Source organism: Anomalospiza imberbis, chromosome 20 (assembly GCF_031753505.1).
Source record: "Anomalospiza imberbis isolate Cuckoo-Finch-1a 21T00152 chromosome 20, ASM3175350v1, whole genome shotgun sequence".
Classification (NCBI taxonomy): domain Eukaryota; kingdom Metazoa; phylum Chordata; class Aves; order Passeriformes; family Viduidae; genus Anomalospiza; species Anomalospiza imberbis.
Window position 1 is genome coordinate 2,514,359 of NC_089700.1, and position 12,557 is coordinate 2,526,915.

The 12,557-nt window shown below is 43.5% G+C and overlaps 1 long non-coding RNA gene across 2 annotated transcripts; it reads right to left on the reverse strand.

The window, feature by feature from the left end:
* Positions 1–214: 214 nt before the first annotated feature.
* On the reverse strand, positions 215–11,154 carry LOC137485506 (uncharacterized). 2 transcript variants are annotated; one of them, XR_011005340.1, is made up of 2 exons: positions 11,092–11,154; positions 215–850 (listed from the first exon to the last, which is right to left on the reverse strand). It is a non-coding gene; the product is annotated as an uncharacterized lncRNA (long non-coding RNA). The 2 variants fall into 2 exon arrangements; XR_011005339.1 differs by having other exon boundaries at positions 11,082–11,152.
* Between the last annotated feature and the right edge of the window lie 1,403 nt (positions 11,155–12,557).

The window sequence follows — 12,557 nt, forward strand, 5'->3', positions numbered from 1 at the left end:
TGGCAGGGACTGGATGGGACACTGAGTCCCAGGCCATGACAACAGAGACCTCACATTATCTCTTTCACACATGCTTCCAGATGTATCTTTACTTTAAACTGGCAGTATTTTTGTCTCTGGTATTCTGGCATTAACACTGCTCTGTTCCCAAATCTTCTTACTTTAATGGCTAAATACTGTCTTATTTCCAGGGTAGATTAATTCATGGTTAATCTATGTTTTGCTCCTAGCAATGCATTCCTCTCTCACTGCTCTGTACTTCCATATGGTATTTTTAGACAGCAATCAGTTCATCTCTTGGTCTGTGATTTGCCAGACTAAACAAGCCAAACTCTTCCAGTCCCATTTCCTATAATTCCACTTTCCTTTAATCTCTTGGTTCAAGTTCACCTTTCCTGGATGGGACTCACTGGACTGGTGGTGTTTCAGACACATCTGGCATGGACATTTCTCCTTCTTTTGAAGGCAGCCTTCCTGTGACAAACCCCAACATCACAACATTTCCACAGCTGCAGCAAAGGGGCACTTCCCATCATTAGCCAACACAAAAGGAAATCATCTCATTTGTTTTTAACTGCTGTCTGTTACTCTACTTTGAAAAGGTTTTGCTACTAGTCCAAGCAAGCACTTGACCTCTCCCTTCATGTTTTTAAATTTTAGAAAAGAATGCTGCTAACTGTTTAACACTGTTCATGAGATAAAATTTTTCCAACAAAAAAGTGTTTCATTACAACTGCTCTGAGCCTGCTTGCTCCAGTTCTTCCCACAGGTTTGGCACACAGCTCCCAGGACTCTGCCAGCCTCTTCTCTGTTGATCTTGGATGAACAAAAGAGCTGTTCTCCAGAGCAGCTGTAGGAGAGAAAGAGATGTGGAGCCCTGGCTTTGCCCACATCAAGTGAGCTCCTCACTGCACAGCCCTCAGACTCCAAGGAGTTTTTACAACACAGTAACAGAGCTGCTGAGCCCATTTTGCATGAGGCTGATCAAAACCAAACCTATGTGCTGCCCGAACTGCAGTGGAACTGTCCATTGGGTAGATCTGTGGTTATCACTGCCCCCAAAGCCATCATCCCCACTTTGCTGGGGAATGACCAGCCTCCCTAGCATTCCTCAGCAGCCTGTGCCACCCCACTTCTCCCTGGGAGTGTGTGTTGTGCATCAGGCTGAGAGCAAGAGCATTGCCAAGAAGGTCCCGCAGTCTGATAGGACCAGTGAGGGGGTTTCGTGCTACAAACCCCAACTCACTATTGCTTTTGAACTTACTTGTGTTCTCGGTGATGTCCAGCGAAACTTTTTCTCAGTAGCAGTTGTGAAGCGATACGTGGAATAAATAATAATTAATAAATAATAATAAATAATAGACTCCACAACCTGGGGTAGTTATGAAGTGGGTATGTATGTCAGTGCCTGACACAAGTGAGATAACTCTCCAAAAACTTGTACCCCGAGCCTCAGTCTGACCCACACCTTTATTCCCAAAGGTGTTCCATATGCAATACATTAAACCTTCCCATGCATATTCAACCCCTGGCCCCGCCTGTCCTCGCCTCTCATGCTAAATAGGTCCACGCCCTTCTAGGCATGCCTGGTTTGCTGTGGTGGTCGCATGGGGTCTTTCGGTGGTCCTGAGGCTGAAGATCATGGCTGCCCGTGCACTTTTGGTCCTTTGGTGCTTATCTGAGTCCGTCTGTCAGTCTTGATAGGCTTAGAGACAGAGGGGCTTCTTTATCTGGCTTCTTTGCATCCCTGGGTATTGTTCTTTATGCAAGTAGCTTCAGAAATTTGCATTTTCCTATGCCCTTTGTACCATGGCAGAGGTTTCTTAAGTAAACGGTTAAAATTCAACACATAACCCTACAAGCTAAAATATAAATGCTTAATTCATTTTGTTAACTTAAGTGAATTCCAAAAAATCTCTCTTTCAGTTGTATCCCATGAATTCACACAAAGGGCCTTTCTTTGGCTTTACACAGCAATATCCACTCCCAGTGCTCTGTGTATTTGCATGTTTTATCAGCAGATGGGTTTTTAGGCACAAAGCCCCTGTCTGAAAGGGGAGCAGTGCCCTCCAGGAGTGCATGAGACCTCTGCCCGTGCAAAAGCCACCCGTGACATCACTGCCAGAGAGGCTGGGCTACCAGAGGACTACCAGGGAGGAACAGCTCTGAAATCCACATGTCCAGGTTTTAGAGAGCCTTCTCCAGCCTGCCCGGGTCCAAGAAAAGGCAGCTGAGCCTCATTAGTGAGGCAGCCAAGCAGGACAGGTAGCCTCAGGTTACACTAACGAGCCAATTAAAGGGACTTCTAAAGGAAACCTGGCTGGGTAACAGGGAAGAGGAAGCCTGGCAGCTCTGGCTGGGGAGGTAGAGCTCTGCAGCTGAAGATGAGTTGCTGTGTAATTACTGAAGTTTTTTCTATTGTGCCATTGGGGAAGAGGAGTCTAAAAAGATTAAAAATGGCTGATTTGGGGCTGTGATGTTGTTAATTTGTCTCATCAGAGACTGAAGTAAACCAAGTGGCAGTAAATAATTACATTCCTGCTCTACCTGGCAGGGCACCTTAGGGCATTTTGGAGTCCCTGTTTGACCCAACAGGCACCGGGGGTCCCAGGATCCCACCAACACCCTTGAGGCCTTGTGAGGCAGCTGGATGGGGAGGCTCCATCATCCAGCAGTTCCCAGTCACCAGAGACCAAATCCAAAGACACACCCAGCATTTCATAGAAAACAAATTCAGACCAAAATCTGCCCAAGTTCTCTGCTAAGGACAGGAATTAAAATCATGATTCCAAATAATCATTTCAACTTAATCCAGTCATCAATCTGTCTCAACAATCTGGGAGATAAAGAAGGCTAAAGAAGGCTGTTGTGCTTTTTTGTCTGGACTTAAAACTAACTTAATTATTATGCAAACAGACTTCTTTCTTTGTTAACCCATCCTTTGTTAATCCATTTGCATCTCATACCTGAAACTCCTTTTGATGTCTTCAAGGAGGATCCATTACAAACCAGATAATCCATATTAATTCACTGTGATTTAACAGATTTTATTTGGTGAAATTCCTGCAAGTTTCCTTCAAATCTGTGCAATGGATCTTTGCCCAAGAGTTAGGGCAAGTTTTATGTACCAGCCCAATGCCCTGTTCCATGCATTGGCTAAAAACCAGTGCTCCTGAGTAATTCCTTCTGCACAAGCACTGCTGGAGTCTGGTAAGCAAAAACAGCCCACAAAAGCTCATGATCATTTTTCAGCCATGAGAAGAACCCTGAGAGCCTGTTCTGAGTTAAAGTCCACAGTACAGTGCTAGCATTAGACAAATAATGACAATAGCTTCTTGCACCAAGAGGCCCCAGCTGCAAAGAATCCCAGCTTAATCTGATGGAAAACAAGCTGCCTACAAGAGGCACAAACACAAATAGGTTCTGGGACACCTGACAGAGCATCAAGATGCATATTCCACCCCCATGGCTGAGATCTCCTGAGCCTGGGAATGGCAACCAGCAGACCCACGTTTGTGTTCAGCTCATCTGAATGATCACAAACAGAGGAAAATTACATCTACATGGCTGGGTATGGCTGAGAAATCAAGCACTTTCACTTTTCAAGTGGAAGACAAGAAAACCATAAATTCTCACTTCATTTTTCTTTCAATAAAGAATAGACATAGTCTTTTCTTATTTGAACAGATGGATACCACTCCCACCTGGGAAAGAACGTGCACTGCCTTTTGTAGCTGGATCAAAGTAAAGCTGAAAGGATGAAACAACACCTGAAATAATACCATGAAGTTTTGCAGGACAAAGAAAACAAGTGGCAGCTCTGAGAGCCCTGGGTTTGGGGTGAGAAGAGAAGAGAAGAGAAGAGAGAGGAAGATTTGTTTTTGCAAATCATTTCAAGAGCTATCAATTTGAACTCCTCAATACCACAATCTCAGTGCTTCCAGCACATCCACAAGGACGTTGTCTGGCTGTCCAGCATCAAAATCTTCTAAACAATTCATATGAACAACTCATGAATATACAGTTCAATAAGTTTATCCTGTAACAGAAGTTGGTGTCTGACCAAATGACACTGAAAAATGTCAAAATTCTATTAGTCTAAGTTCATATTCATGACCTGCTCAGCCATGAAGATCTAATCCCAACATCTTCTGACCCATCTCCATAGTTCATTATTTCCTAATCACTTATGGCCTTTATTGAAGAATGCTCTGAGCTTCTTGGGCTGGAACAAATCTGTAAATCAAGGACAACAGCTTCTTGGCTTTCTTAACAGCCTGCCTTTTCTTTATAATCTTGTCCATCTGTTGAATCTGAAATTCACCTTGTGTGTGTGTAAATATACTGATAGCAAAAATCAAGAAACCAGGGAAAATATTTCCAGTGCAGAATAAATTGCCCATTGAATTTCTGAGCTGGTGTGAGACATTAACCTGGCACCCACTAAGGGAACTGAGGATACCTACTGCAATCTGTTATCTTGCTGTTATCCATCAGAGTTTCTCGCTGTTCATTTACAGAAATATTGCTTCTCTCCCATGGGTAGGCAATAGGAAAAAGGAAGACTCATGAAATAACAAACTGATTATTTTGATGGCTGTCTGTAGTTTGTGTTAAAGATTTTGCAATGCAAATTAAGAACACATGCTTATTAACAATCAGTCTTTGTGTCAACTTCTGAAAGGAGTTAACAATCAAATTTGATATTTGCTTATTTTCTAGATTCCAAGGAGGCCTTTTTCCTCCTAATATTCTTCAGTAAAATAATCCTTATTGGGCCACAACAGTGACTTACTGAATTTCTGCTCTTTAAAGGAGATTACATGAGTGACATTTGTTGTAGTTTTATCTCCCAGATCAGCAGAGAGAAATGCATTCAGACCCCTTAAAATGGAGCACCTCCCAGGGTGTAATGGATTTAACAAGGACTGAAACAACAGCAGAGAGGATGAAAGGGGCTATCTCAAGCTAAGATGAGAAGGACTTTCCTTTTCACTTCAGCCAGACAAATAAGAACTACATTCTTCCACTTTGAATAACAAACTTGCAAGACTTGTCAATGAAAGCAGCAGGAGGTAAAGCATTGCACAATGATGGGAAGATTTAATGTGCACTCTTCTCACCTGTGGCTGGTGGGGGGTGTCTTTTTTACATATTATGGCAAGACGAAAGTTTAATTTTTATATAAATGAGGCAGAACCTGACTGGTGAAGTCACTCAGGAGCTATTTCATCATTTCCCATGTGCAGTACTGGCCAGAAAGGGAAAACAGTGGACAGAGCAGGGAAGCAGAATAGGCAGAAAAGAACGGATATGAGAAAACCTGGTTTTGAAAAAAAACATTTGCAAAGAAGGGAGATATAAAAGAGCTGTGCAAAACTTGCCCTGCTCTACTTTCTTGGACATTATTTCCAAACTTGGCCTGGTGAAAGATTAAGAAAACCTCCCAAAGCACAAAGTAGCACAGACCTAAAAATTCCACAGCATCTGGACACACACTTTGTCTAACTCACAATAACAGCCCTTGTGAGGCTGGTAAATCACTTTCTCATAAAGGCAAAGAAACACTTTCAAACTGGCATTTGGCTTCACCCCAGACTGGTTTTGAGCTGGGTACCTCACCCTAAAGACATGCCTGAACAGAAACTTAGGCTCCTGTCCTGATTCAGAAGGAGCTGATTTAATATATCTAAGATAAAAGATCTATCTGGGATTGAATTTACCAACTAAAAGCACTGGAAAGCAACAGGAATCCACAAGAAAAAAATAAAGATGGCACGGTTCTGGAATATGGATAAATATAACACATAAATTGTAAATGGATTTAAATTTCTGAGGCAACACAAAATGTGCTATACCTCACCTCTGTTTCCTCCTTACCCAGACAAGTTATTGGGATTTATTTGGGGCTGTCTAACAGCCTATCTAATTTGGTAACATTTAGACATCATTTATCTCTCAATACACAGCCAAAGCTGGCAATGTTATTTAGGAGCTGAACAACCAAGGAATAAAACACAAGTTGCCTAAGATCAGGCTCGTTTGAAAATATTTAGATAATTAATAGACAAGCCTACTCTTCCTTTTAAGTTCTTCTTCATTGTAAGCAAAACTGACATCAAAATTAGGCTGACTTGAAGTAATACCAAAATAATAACTACAGTTTTCAGCAGCCAGTTGCTGCACCTGTGTGAGCCCAAACATTTGGGTGGTGTGAGTTAGTTTGAAGTTTCTGAAGAAGCTGCAAGTCTCCACTGCTCAGGGTAACATCCAGCTCAAGTAGTTCATAGTTTTGAGACAAAAAAACAAAACCACTATAAAAGATGTGCCATGTCTCTGCAATACATCTCACTGTCAAATGGTTACCAGAAAATAAGACTCCAGAGCAAGTGAGGAGTAAGGTAAAGGCAGTCTGCTTAATAGGGGGGTGATTCTAAAAGTACAGCTTATCACTCCAGTGCTGGGTTATTTGGAAAAGTCCTGTCCTCCCTAAGCCCAGGAGGTAGAACAGACATATCCTGAAATAAATCAAACCCTGTATCATCCATCATATCTTCTGACTATCTATATGACACTGATCATATTTTCCATCTAATCTTTTGTTGTATTTCTCTATGGGAAGTCAATAAAGTAGACTTTTTTTTTTTTTCTTTGCTTGTCAGCCACACTTCTGGAACAGTTAAAAACCATAACCCTTTCCCAGGAGACTATTTCATAGAATATAACATCATACACAGCCTATCTCAGGTGCAAAATCAAAGATTGTTATGTCCAACTGTATAAGAAAAATAAGAAAAATAACTGTAAGAAGAATAACTTCTTTTACATGCTTTTCTGCATCTTTTCCCCTGATTTAAAGATGGTTTTCAGCTTTCACTGGGGGAAAAAACATTTTCCCTGTCTGGATGTAGAAAGCACAAGCTGTCCTGGACTGGCCCTGTTGCCCAAAGCTCACAGCACAGTGCCAACCTGAGCACGTGCCAGAGGGACACCACGTTAAACACAGTCTGAATCAGGCAAGAGATGAGGATTTAGATGAGTTAAACAAAAGTAAGGAAGGAAAATATCACTTTTTAGACTGTTCCCACATGGCTTTTCCAAGCTGTATCTCCACAGAGGGATCCAGCTATAGCCCAGGGGCCAGCAGTGGCATCCATCTATCCCCTGTCCATGCCAACCCCCAAAGCAGATCCCATTGTTGTGCTGCCACCTGTTCAGCGTGTCTGTCTGTGCCAGGGTGAGAACGAAAAGCAAGGTTATTAAAAAAGCAGTTTGGCTAAATAAGGGAGCTCATTATGTGTGCTATTTTTGTTCCTCAAATGCCTGCCTTCCTCTCTTTCCCTTGAGGTTTCCAGAGAAATCTGACAATCAGGGCTGGGGTTTACTGTCAGCTTCCATTAGGCAAAACAACCTGGCTGGGGATGGGGGAAGGACAAGGGGAAAATTGCCCTAAAAGTGAGCTGATTCAGCACCAATCATGTCTGTACACATACCCACTACCAGAAAGTGCTGGGCTGGAGGTGCTCTCCCAGAGCAGAGCCTTTCAGAGCCTCTGCTGTGAAATGCTGAGCACCATTCTCTGTCAGAGCTGCAGGATGGGCACAGCACTGAGCTCTCACTGCCCTGACAGAGTAAAGGCCCTTCAGCGTGTTCACCTGCCACAGAACTCATTTCCATGTTGTAATTGATGTGTAAATGTGGTCTTCATTACTTGAACTAAAGACACATGAGCCTGCAAAACAGATGATTTGCCCCAGACTCCCTGGATGTGGAGCATTGGATTTGACATTTCAAAATCCCTGCATTAAAAAAAAAAAAAAAAAAAAAAAAAAAAGGAATTGTCTTATTTTCTAATTTTCCTTTAAAAAAATAATGATTTTCCATCAGTGATTTTACATGCTTTCCTTCAGTTGGTAGAGAATCATAGAATGGGTTGGAAGGGACCTTAAGGATCACCTAGTTCCATCCCTCAGTTGAGGGGGTGTTCCTTATGTATGGGAGTAGGAGCATAAACTCCCCTTCACAGAGCAGAGGGCCAGTTTTAAGCAGAAAAGCTTTCTGTGTCTTATATTTTTAACCACCAGGCTCACAAACTGGGCCATTATTTCAAGGAGAGGGCAGTCCCTACTGCACTGTATTCATCCTGCTTGCACATCATACATCTTCCAGGATCAGTCACTACACACAGTTACAGAATGAGGAAGAAAAATTAGAGTCACCTGCTAGAGAAAACACAGCTCTTATCCCCGTTAGAAATAGTGGGGTTTCCCCGCAGCACACAGCTTTTTTTTTTTTTAAACTGCAGCCATCAGGGTAGGAAGGCAGCTTGTACATTATGGTTTCCACAGATATATCACTAAGAAAAAATATTTATTTCTCCAGCTGTGAGATGTCTATGAACTGTAATCATGCATGTCTTCTTCATCATAAAGCAGTTGTTAGGCATCATCAAATCAAATTCATAGTAAACAGGGAATTAAATTCAATTCTATATCTCCTCACAATCACAGAGTCATTTAAATAAGCCCCTGACCCACAGAAAACATCATCAGTATAGCCACAAACATAAAATGATATTTAGGAGCTCCCGTTGCACCTGTGGCTTAAGGAATCTGCTTGTTATAAATTCCAATTACCTTGGCAGTATTGCCTGTCCTTGGGGTATGACTGTTCTAGGGTACCAATACATCCCTCCCAGGAATGGAGGGACCTGCCCAAGATTTAAATTAACTGGTGGAAATAGGATCCAAATTTCTTGCTACCATCCTTGTCTAGCCATCTTTTCCTGTCCTCCACACACTTCAGGAGACAGCAGCAAACCTCTCTGAGAAACTCCTGTTTGTTGCTGAAGGCTTCAAGAGGATTTAAGTTCCCAGAGTCAGGAGTATTCCTCCCCTCTGGTGTACTGAAGTTATCCCAAAGTTATCCTTTGGGTTTCCTTACCAGACCCCAAAGCAATGCCAGTCACAAAGAGCTACTGGGAAGAAGTTGGCACAAAGGAGGACATGGGGACACGTGTCCTCTGCAGTGGTAACAGAGCCCCAGGAATTGCTTCAGTGTCCCAGACAAGCTCCAGGCAGGAATGGCACAGGGGAAGAAACTCCCTACAGAGAATCCAGTTCCTCCTCAGCCAGACACCTCTGCACTCCAGAACCTCAGGGCTCATCCCATTCCTCCTGTCCTCCGCAGTGCTTTCGGGATCTTGATGCTGGGCTGACCCCAAGATTGTAAAATTTCTTGTTCTTGCAGCCCGTGCAGCCAAAGAAGGAGTCTGAAAGGAGTAGGGTTGGCTTTCTCAAGGTTGTTTATTTTCCCTAATCTATCACATTCTCTCTCTGTCCTGCTGAGCTCTGTCCAGCAGGTCGGCCATGGCATTCTGTCTGCCCTCAGGGCAGTGTTCACATTTTATACCAAAAACTCCGTGTGCCATGTTTACAATAACGTGCCAATGTCTGTCATCTATGTTGGACAGTGTGTCTGTACCTTAAACCAACAGAAAAGTGTCACCATCACACCAAGACATGGAGGGCAAGGAGAAGAAGAAGAAGGTCAGGACACACCCAAATCCCTCCATCTTGTCCCCTGAACCCCATTCTAAAAATCCCAAAATTCTACTTTTTCACCCTGTGTTAGTTCACCTACCACACCACTCAAACCCTTGTGGCTTGTAATTCCTCATACAAAGTTGGCAGCTTTTTCCACAGGCTAAAATCAAAGCCACAGGTGTTTTTGACTTTGTGCCAAGGTCTCCGAGCCCCCTGCCAGGGTCTCGAGACAGCCAGGACAGCCAGAGGGATGTCCTGGACTCTGACACAGTGCCTCTCATCTCCAGGGCCCCAAGTCACTGATGCCACCTCCCCAGGTGGGTGACAGCTGATTGCACAGCCCAAGCCAAGCCACTTCAGAGCCCACTGCTAAAAACCTCCCCAGTGCTATTCCCAGTTTCTAAACACCACTGGAGACTGAGCAGGAGGGACTCAGTAATTATCTGAAGCTGGATCTCTTCCGGAAAACCCAAGGTCTGAGGGATAAAGTCTATGTTTTGCCTCTCATTACGTACTTTTCCTCTGAAAAACCCACAGTTTATACAAGTTTTGTATTCGTGTTTAATCAACTTAAACAAAAAAAATCAGCATACCTTTGATAGGGTAGTTCATGAGGATCTTGCATTTAAGGATTTCTAAAGTAATATTTTTAAGCTTAGAAGAAAAGCTTTCCAATATATTAAAGTACTTTGAGTTTTGAAGTCCCAAACCTAAGCATTTCAGTGGAAATAAATAATTTTAAAATTTACATTCTTCCTGTTAAGAAACTCGGAATTTCAGTGTTCTGTGCTTGGATTTTTCTTCTTTTCAGGAAAAGCACTTCTTCATTCCATCAGTTTAGAAACTGTTGCACAAAACATCCAAGAAATAAAAACTGCAGTGTGTTTTTTTTTTCCTTTAGCATAGCAATAGAAAAGGCAACCTTGCCTCCATCAGAATCTATTTTTGATAGGGTTTCCATATCCTGCAAGTTAATCCAAGGAACACTCACATCCACCCAGGTGAGCAGCTCAGGGAGGGAGGAGGCTCAGCGAGGCCCACGGGGCAGAGCTGCCCCACCATGGATGTGAGGGGCTCCAACAGCCCCCAGAAACAGAAAAGGCTTTTCCAGATGCTGCCATGCCACAAAAGAGAAAACTAATTTCTCCCATCTGAGAGGGCACTGCTGCTGCAAGCCTGTCAGGAGTCCATTTCAGAGCTGGAGCTTACAGGACAAACCATACAAGGGATTGTCAAAAAACACAGCTAAATAGCAAACACATGTAAGTCCCAGGCATTTCCCTGAGCCCCACTTGTTCTTTTTTTAGCCTCAGGAGAAAAGCACATTCTTCTGCATAATTTATTTCTTCAGCAGAATTATGCAGAAAACTGCAACTAAATTGCTTTTCCTGATTAAAACCAGAGCCTTTTTATATTCTCCCCTCCCCCCAACTTCTGGATTATTTGCTTTTCTTTTTTTTTTTTTTTTTAATCCTAGAGCGTCTTCTTCCTAACTGTAGCTCTTTGAATTTTGCCTGAAAGAAAACAAAGCTCCACCTGATCCTACCTTTCCCAGCACACCCCCAGGTGTGGGCAGGACACATCCCCAGCCCCAGTGCTCTGAATTTGGGTCATGGCAACCCATGATGGTATTGGTGGGGAGGGAGGGGCTCCTGGAGGTGGACTTGCTGAGGGGAAGGGAGTTTGCTGATGAAAGGGGGAGGGTGTTTTGTCTCAGACAGTGACACAGCTTTCTGCAAGGTCCCCTGCTCTTGGGATGGCTGTCACAGGCACCTGTACAACAGAGCAGGGTTCAACTGCTCACAGAGTCTCAGATCAGTGTAAGGAGGATCAAGTCATTTGCTGTTTTTCATGGGGTTTTTTTGCCTGGGAGTGTGAGAGATTACTTTTAGCATACCTGGAAAAGGGGCTGAGGATCAGTAGCTGGTGGGGGAGCAGCTTCACCTCCCTGTGAACTCAATTTCCTCCTTCATTGGAGTTGTAAAGCTGCTATTTGCATTCAGCTCTGGAGTAACACACTGTCTCAGCTCTCCAAAAACCTTCCTGCAGAGACCACGTGCAGTCCAGAGGCTGGTTATAAACCGTTGTATGCCCAATGCCATGCTCTTAGAAGAAATAAAAAGTGGATGGATTTTCACTTTCATTTAATTCCTTTGCCAGGCACGAGGAGCTGATGTGATGAGTCAGTGCTGAGCTGTGCTTTAGGGTGGCTGCCTGCTTGTAAGGAATTAGGGCTATGGCAGTTAAATACAGGTACACTCAGGATTATTCAACAGGCTTTATTTCCAGCATGACAGCACTTTAGTTCTCTGGTTGGTTGTGCTTCATCCCAGGTTCAGCAGCACCAGTGGAAATGAAAATGCAGCTGATGTAGCTCTGTGGGGACCTGCAAGTTTCCATTACAGTAGTATGGCCTTCTCCCTCCCTGTCCTGGTCCTTATACACTCAATAGTGTCTGAAGTAAAAACAGGATCTGGATCACACACTCAGAATTCATGGAATGGAAGGGGAGAGGGGGCTGTTATTTAGCCATTAAATCCTCCTTGTCAGCTGCTGTAGATCTGGGGGGGAATTTTTTGTTAGCGGAAAAAGATTCCCTACTGGTGTCCCCTGCGTTTCTCTCCAAACCCACTCACAGAATCCCAGAATCACTGGGTTGGAAGAGACCTTCAAAATCACAGAGTCCAACCCAGCCCAAACACCTCAACTAAATCTTGGCACCCAGTGCCACATCCAGGCTTTGTTTAAACACACCCAGGGATGGTGACTCCACCACCTCCCCAGGCAGCCATTCCAGAACTTCATCACTCTTTCTGTAAAAAACTTTTCCCTAATACCCAATTTATATTTCCCCTGATGCAGCTTGAGACTGTGACCTCTGGTTCTGTCAGTGCTGCCTGGAGAAAGAGACCAACCCCCACCTGAGCACAGCCACCTTTCAGGGAGCTGTAGAGACTGAAAAGGTCAAATTCTTCCCTATAACCAGGGAAAGCAGCCTGTGTAGCTGTGGGA